Source organism: Etheostoma spectabile, unplaced genomic scaffold, assembly GCF_008692095.1.
Source record: "Etheostoma spectabile isolate EspeVRDwgs_2016 unplaced genomic scaffold, UIUC_Espe_1.0 scaffold00001778, whole genome shotgun sequence".
Classification (NCBI taxonomy): Eukaryota; Metazoa; Chordata; class Actinopteri; order Perciformes; family Percidae; genus Etheostoma; species Etheostoma spectabile.
Genome location: NW_022602808.1, coordinates 66,156 through 74,411, shown reverse-complemented (window position 1 = coordinate 74,411; position 8,256 = coordinate 66,156). Strand labels below are relative to the sequence as shown.

The 8,256-nt window shown below is 41.7% G+C and overlaps 2 non-coding genes across 2 annotated transcripts; one reads left to right on the top strand and one right to left on the bottom strand.

Annotated features, from left to right (window-relative positions):
- Positions 1-1,948: 1,948 nt before the first annotated feature.
- Positions 1,949-2,022, top strand: trnan-guu (transfer RNA asparagine (anticodon GUU)). Its single transcript has one exon. It is a non-coding gene; the product is annotated as a tRNA-Asn (tRNA).
- Positions 2,023-2,428: 406 nt separating this feature from the next.
- On the bottom strand, positions 2,429-2,500 carry trnae-cuc (transfer RNA glutamic acid (anticodon CUC)). Its single transcript has one exon. It is a non-coding gene; the product is annotated as a tRNA-Glu (tRNA).
- Positions 2,501-8,256: the final 5,756 nt, after the last annotated feature.

Here is an 8,256-nt window from a genome sequence, read left to right as displayed (position 1 = left end):
TCGCCACTGTCGCACTGTTGCTTGCTCTGGAGGAAACTATTAGAACTGTTGGGTCCTTGTAAATTCTGGAGTGTGGTCTATCTGTAAAGTGTCTTGAGATAACTCTTGTTATGAATTGATACTATAAATAAATTGAATTGAAAATTGAATTGAATTGAATTAATTAAGCAAAATGAACAGAACAAATTGCAGCGACAAGAAAACAGACTTGCTGTTTAATTTTGTCAACAAACAGAGAAGAGATTAATTTTACAGGTCTGTTGTGTTTTGTTTTTGTTGTTCACATCAGTGTGCTATGATGTGAATTTTTACCCTGTGTCTTCCATGATGCAGCCCAGCTAAGCATCTGGGCACCTGCAGTCCCTGTAATGAAGACAAGGAGGAAGAAGAGCATAGATGAGTGGGAAAGGTGACTCAAAGGAAAGGACAGTAAAGGAAAAAATAATGTGTTAATTGGCATTTACAACCCAAGATATAACACTTCACATGCTGCAGCGAGAGTTATGATCAGCAAAGAAGAATAGACTTTCCATAGAACTGGCACCTAGTGACAGAGGTATGGAGAGCCTATAGTGTGTGCACTGAGCTCTTGTCCTGACGTTAAATAATAGGCATAATGGCTCTTCAACATTAGTCAGAGCCCAGTGTTCAGTGGCAGCAATGTTCTAACCCCGCCCCCTCCTTCTTGGACACAGGTGACTTGTCACCCAATAGAAGAGTCTAATGACAGAAGAGAACTGATGGAACGGATCCAACACCCAACTCTCTCTCCAACACCCCCCTCAAAACCATCCCTCCTCCTCTCAATCCTTCCCACATTGATCTTGCTTGGATCATTTATTCAGTTAAGCGCCTGGTTTATTAGATCTCTCTATCGCCCCCTGCATTATCAAGGTTTCATGTTGTCTTTTACCTGCAGAGTTGCGTACGTTGTTCCACCTCATGCCGATGTTCTGGCCGAGACTCTGGCACAAAGTGATGGCCTACATTCCCATACTGGAACAAATACCCATTGGAAAACTTTATTTTGAGATGGGGACAATATTAATATACAATGCTAAAGTTAACTTGGGCTGCACCAAACATGGTGTACTTAAAACCAGAATTAAAGTAATGATAATGATAAAATAAGGGCTACAGCCAGCAGCAAGTTTAGCTTAGCATAGAGACTGGAAGCAGGGCTCTGTCAAAACGGTGACAATAGCCTTAAAAGTTGTTAAGTCTGTACAAAAACAAAGTGTAAAAACAACATAAGTAATGAAGTTAAATCAGTACTTCTACTTTTACCAGAGTATTTGTTAACACAATTATCTGTACTTCTACTTGAGCACGGGCAGTGAGTACTTTTGCCATCTCTGACGGCCTCTGTATTGTTCTGTTTAGAGTATGTATATATTGTGTGTATAGACTAGTGTGTACATTTTTTTGTTTCGGTTGTTTGTGTTTTGTGTGTAAGCACAGTTTTGAGCAACAATGCTCCAAAGAAAAATTCCTCGTATGTGTCCTCATACCTGGCGAATAAAGCTGACTCTGATTCTGATTCTGATTCTGATTCTGATTCTGGTATGCAGGTCACTTGATGTAATCCAAGCAAATACATAAGGCTCCACCCAACAGTTTTGTGATACGTGGCGTGTAACTGTATGTCAATGATCAAGTTTGTTGCTGTGACCAAGAAACCACCAGCATGTTGACTGATACATCATCAGTTCCCAAATTGTCTTGGATGCCAAATATTTGAATTCAAAGTCAGAATCCAAGTGACATTTAAGAACAATACAATGCACGTCCAGCTTCTACATTTCCAAATGAGTCAGCTTCCCCAATTTCTGAGTAACAGAAAATAGCCTGATAAGCATACATGTGCAGCGCAACCTCAAAAAGCCATAAAGCGAATGCTTGTGGCTTAAAGATCGAGCTCCCGCTCAAAACAACACGGACAGGAGCAGTCTCTGTGGCGCAATAGGTCAGCGCAGTCGGCTGTTAACCGAAAGGATGGTGGTTCAAGTCCACCCAGGGACGTTAGATGATTAAATAACTTGGAGTAAGCCAACTCTAGGGTTTATCATTCTGCAGGTAAATATAGAGCAGCCCAAAGATAACCCAAGTGGCCTTACCTATATCTGAAGGTACAGTTCTGAAAACCATGTACTGTACATATTAATCTTTACGGTCATTGGTATGCAGGTCACTTGATGTAATACAAGCAAATACTTAGGCCAGATAGAGACAAAAGTGAGAGAAAGAAAAAGAGACTAGCTGTCTAAAGGATAAGCAGTTGAGATAGTGTGAGTCTTTGAGAACTGTAAGTCATATAACTGATGTTGTCAGTTCATTTAAACTAATGAGGAAGAATTTGACAAATCAAAATCAAGTTCAGGAACTTATTCTTTCAAACATCACACCTGAGTCTCTCAAGTCCTGACCATTCCCTGACCGGGAATCGAACCCGGGCCGCGGCGGTGAGAGCGCCGAATCCTAGCCACTAGACCACCAGGGAGTCACATCTATCAAAGTTATCTTTGATAGATGTGAGTTTTCTTTTCACTTACTGGAATGACTCATATTGTTTTAGGCGAGGAGTGGCGCCTGGCTAGAGCTTCAGAAGGCAGGACATGACAGATTACACATCTGTCACATAGTCAGTTTGTAGTCTTAAATACCAAGTCTCTTGCTGTTCCTTGACTAGTCGGCCCCCCTGCTTTGCATCGCTCTAGGTATGTAGAAAAAAAATCTGTTATGCACCTTTGCATTGCACTAAAATGTCAAAATTTGGACCTGAATCCAACAATAACATTACTTGACACTCACATACATTGGTTTTCAGTTAAAAATGTTGGTAAGGGGTTTAGTTACTGCTTGAAAAAATGAAAAGATTGTTATTGAGATGGAGGCAGATGAAGTGTTTATGACCCATCAATGATGACAAAAGGATACATCCACTGTCGGGGTCTGATTTAAAGGAAATGGTAGTCTTTAAAACGTTAAACTAATGAGGAAGAATTTGACAAATCAACCAAAAACTTGCTCTTTTAAATCTGTATCTGTCAAGTCCTGACCATTCCCTGACCGGGAACTGAACCCCAGCCGCGGCGGTGAGGGCGCCAAATCCTAGCCATTAGACCATCAGGGAGTTACATCTATCAAATTTAATTTAACATATTGTTGGTTATATTGTTTTAGGCAAGAAATGGCGCATGGTGCCAAATGGAAAACTGCCTGTTTCGATTTAATTACATGGTAATAATACAAAAACAGAGGTGTAGTGATTACTTGGAAATCCTTCTGGTAGTTTCTGAAATAAAAACCATGAATCAGTGGTGGAAAATGCAAAACTACCTGTTTCAATTTTATTACATGGTAATATTAGAATAACAGAGGTGCAGAGATTAGAGGTGCAGAGATTACCTGGAAATACTTACCATGAAATATGTCTTGTCCTTCACGTACGTAACGCTGTGCAATCTGACCAGCGGCTAAACACCTTCCACCATCAAGCACTGGCGACCGGGATCCTTGTAACACGTTTATTTGAGTAACAAAGGGTGAAACTGGGAGAAAACACAATGACCAGTTACTTAGATAGTAATGAGTCACAGATATTAAACAAAGATAATTGTAAAAACAATATAACTACACAACAGGCTAGCAAAAATGTAAGATGAAATAAAGAAACACGTAATGTATTGTTATACAGTGTACGTAGTATAACCTTATGTTGGGTATCTAAATAAACTAAGATATACTTACATGTGGCATTACCCAAGATAAAAGTGGCAAACTAGCTTACTGAAGTATACCGTCAGTTAGGGCTGAATGATATTGTGTTTTAGCATTGACATCGCGATGTGCGCATGCGCGAAAGTCACATTGCAGGACGTTACGATGTTGACGTTAATACTTTTTTGCTGCTTGATAGAAAAGTAACCTTTCACCGTTTCTTCTTTACATGATTATTACCATCCGACCATTCCCCTTTAAGACAGGTAGCCATGTGGGCAACGTGTGTATGTGACGTTAGTCCGACGGGTTTGGTATGGGAAGTGAGGCTCTTCCTGTGTAGAAAAGTAGCCTACCGTTGGCAACAGCTGCCTCCGACACAGTGATGTCATAGTATTTGATGGGTAGTGAGTGACGCTACAGTAGTTTGGGTTTTATGTTCTCCTCAAATACAAACTAAACCCCGTGATTATGCAACATAATCACAACGTCTCCCGGGCATTTCCCACCGCAGAAAGCTGCTATCAGCCAAGCTAAAGCTAATATTGTTAGCTTAAAGAAACAAGCAGAAAGCTGCTACCAGCCAGGCTAAAGCTAAAATAGTTAGCTTAAAGAAACAAGCAGAAAGCTGCTATCAGCCAAGCTAAAGCTAATACAACTAGCCCAAAGAAACAAGAGGCATGCAGGTCTGGTCAGTTTATCAAACTATCGAGCTGACCCCGCTAGTCACCCACAACCTGAAATTTAGAGGAAGCAACATGTAGTCACTGTCATTCACGTTAACCTGGATTGATTATTATATGAATACAATGGTGTCAACCAGCGTATTTCTACCTAATTTCCCTCTCCAAAATCACTTCAGAAGAGTAATGTTAGTCACAGTGCTTACTTGCTTTGGTGTTTGTAAAGCAATAAAGTTCAACAAAGAATATGAAGGTAAATATGGTGCAAATGTGAGAGCGCGTAGATGTGATGTGAGCACTTAGAGAATATGATTTGAGAGCTTGTAGAAAAAATTCTGTACTTGTACTTTATTTCATTTTTTTTTTCACTTCAGTCACTTTTCCACAGCGGCGAGTCTGCACCCTCGACTTTTGCAACACTTCTTGCGATACATTTGGTGCAAAACTAAGTTGTACCTGTGGACTTAGTCTGTGGAGCTCTGAGCCAACAGGATGGGGGGGAGGGGGCAGCAGGGTTTTTATCCCCAGATGAGGGACAACTCTGTCCGCTTATTTATGTAGCATGAAAGCTAGCATAAGCTTACTAGCATCCAGCCTGCTTCTAAATACTGTAAATACCTTTTAATTAGCTCAACACTTTTTAACAGTTAAACTGAAACACTGGCGCTGAGCTCCAGGTCCTGCAGACGCAGACGGACCGCCGTCAGTGGGGCTCGGCCAGCGGGGAAACATCGCTAGAAATCTCCGCTGCCAACCTCAACGGGATCTGATCTCCAGCGGGACATGGAAAGCTCCAGACCCGATAGCAGCGGCGCAACCCCCATGAGCCCACCGCCAGTGTTGGGGAATAGCAAGCTAGCGTTAGCAAACTAACCAACAAGCCCGCTTAAAAAAAATAAAAATTTAATTTAAAAGGCACGCATTATACCCATTGATGGCGGTCCGTCCGTGGCTGCTCACCGCCAGTGTTTCAGTTTGACTGTTTAAAGTGTTAGGATAATTAAATGTATTTATTTATAAGCGGGGTTAGTTTGCTAACGCTAGCTTGCTATTCCAACAACACTAGTGGTGAGCGGGTCTGAAGCTATCCATGTCCGTCTGCAGCTGCAGGACCTGGAGCTCACCGCCAGTGTTTCAGTTTGACTGTTAAAAAGTGTTGAGATAATTAAAAAGTATTTGTTTGGAAGCAGGCTGGCTGCTAGTTAGCTAACGCTAGCTTCCATGCTACATACAGTGGGTACGGAAAGTATTCAGACCCCTTTAAATTTTTCACTCTTTGTTTCATTGCAGCCATTTTCCAAAAATCAAAAAGTTCATTTTATTTCTCAGTAATGTACACTCAGCACCCCATCTTGGACAGAAAAAAACAGAAATGTAGAAATTTTTGCAAATTTATTAAAAAAGAAAAACTGAAATATCACATGGTCATAAGTATTCAGACCCTTTGCCGTGACCCTCATATGTAACTCAGGTGCTGTCTATTTCTTCTGATCATCCTTGAGATGGTTCTACACCTTCATTGGAGTCCAGCTGTGTTTGATTATACTGATTGGACTTGATTAGGAAAGCCACACACCTGTCTATATAAGACCTTACAGCTCACAGTGCATGTCAGAGCAAATGACAATCATGAGGTCAAAGGAACTGCCTGAAGAGCTCAGAGACAGAATTGTGGCAAGGCACAGATCTGGTCAAGGTTACAAAAAAATTTCTGCTGCACTTAAGGTTCCTAAGAGCACAGTGGCCTCCATAATCCTCAATGGAAGACGTTTGGGACGACCAGAACCCTTCCTAGAGCTGGCCGTCCGGCCAAACTGAGCTATCGGGGGAGAAGAGCCTTGGTGAGAGAGGCAAAGAAGAACCCAATGGTCACTGTGGCTGAGCTCCAGAGATGCAGTCGGAGATGGGAGAAAGTTGTAGTAAGTCAACCATCACTGCAGCAATCCACCAGTCGGGGCTTTATGGCAGAGTGGCCCGACGGAAGCCTCTCCTCAGTGCAAGACACATGAAAGCCCGCATGGAGTTTGCTAAAAAACACCTGAAGGACTCCAAGATGGTGATAAATAAAATCCTCTGGTCTGATGAGACCAAGATAGAACTTTTTGGCCTTAATTCTAAGCGGTATGTGTGGAGAAAACCAGGCACTGCTCATCACCTGTCCAATACAGTCTCAACAGTGAAGCATGGTGGTGGCAGCATCATGCTGTGGGGGTGTTTTTCAGCTGCAGGGACAGGACGACTGGTTGCAATCGAGGGAAAGATGAATGCGGCCAAGTACAGGGATATCCTGGACGAAAACCTTTTCCAGAGTGCTCTGGACCTCAGACTGGGCCGAAGTTTACCTTCCAACAAGACAATGACCCTAAGCACACCGCTAAAATAACGAAGGAGTGGCTTCACAACAACTCCGTGGCTGTTCTTGAATGGCCCAGCCAGAGCCCTGACTTAAACCCAATTGAGCATCTCTGGAGAGACCTGAAAATGACTGTCCACCAACGTTTACCATCCAACCTGACAGAACTGGAGAGGATCTGCAAGGAGGAATGGCAGAGGATACCCAAATCCAGATGTGAAAAACTTGTTGCATCTTTCCCAAAACGACTCATGGCTGTATTAGATCAAAGGGTGCTTCTACTAAATACTGAACAAAGGGTCTGAATACTTATGACCATGTGATATTTCAGTTTTTGTTTTTTAATAAATATGCAAAAATTTCTAAATTTCTGTTTTTTTCTGTCAAGATGGGTTGCTGAGTGTACATTACTGAGAAATAAAATGAACTTTTTTGATTTTTGGGAAAAAGGCTGCAATGAAACAAAGAGTGAAAAATTTAAAGGGGTCTGAATACTTTCCGTACCCACTGTAAATAAGCCGGACAGAGTTGTCGATCACAGAAAAAAACACAGGTAAAATTAAAAAACGCTGCATAAGCTTTGCTACTGTGTGTTTATTTAAATATAGGTACACCTACATGTAGGTTGACGAGATTCCAATATAAGCCTATATGTTAATATTAGGAGTATCCATATGTCAAGGGTGTATATTTTCATTAGGCGGTGCAGTACAGCCCGATCCAGCAGAGGAGAGTTCTAGCCCAACCAGGCTCCTCTCTTTACATTGTAAGCCTCACTGGGTGTCCAAACTAAAATGATAAGAGGCAACTTGGTAGACTCCTTACTGATGTTTATATCTGTACTCACAATGCCTTTTTTTAAAACACCAGCCAATCACAAGTCTTACATGTGAATGATCAATGTGTGAGTAATCAGGGAGCTCAAATAAAAGATAGTTGCAAGGTCTACCAAATGTGTAACTTTACAAGCCGTAAAATGTTGGAACCTTGTTTGCCACAGATTCCCAAACCTCCCCTCAAAATGTCGATCACACATTTTCCAGCCCCTAATTGATGCTAGCAGAGCAGAGTGGCGCTACCCAGAACGTATTTGTCCACTTTCTCATCTCCTTTTCTTACCAATCAAACCCAAAGCTCCCTTCCATTTTTTGCCAATCACGAGAGACTTCATATCCATTTCTTGCCAATCAAAAAAGCGCCTCCTCTTGGCAACGCCCATCTCCATTTCCTACCAATCCAAACGCATTTTCTGCTTCGATGGCAGTTGCTGCAATCGCAAGAGAAGACGACTCATCTCGGTATTTTTCCACGGAAAATAAAGTAAGTTATTACTGGCACCACATCTCATGAATTAAACTTGTCAAAAGTTCATGTAATTGATGTATTTGTTTGACCGCAATGTCATATTGTTGTGCACTTTGCTAGTTAAGAACAAGCTTATAACGTTATGCTGCTGTAAGCAGTAGTAGCTAGTGTATTAACGCTACGGTAACGTTAGGC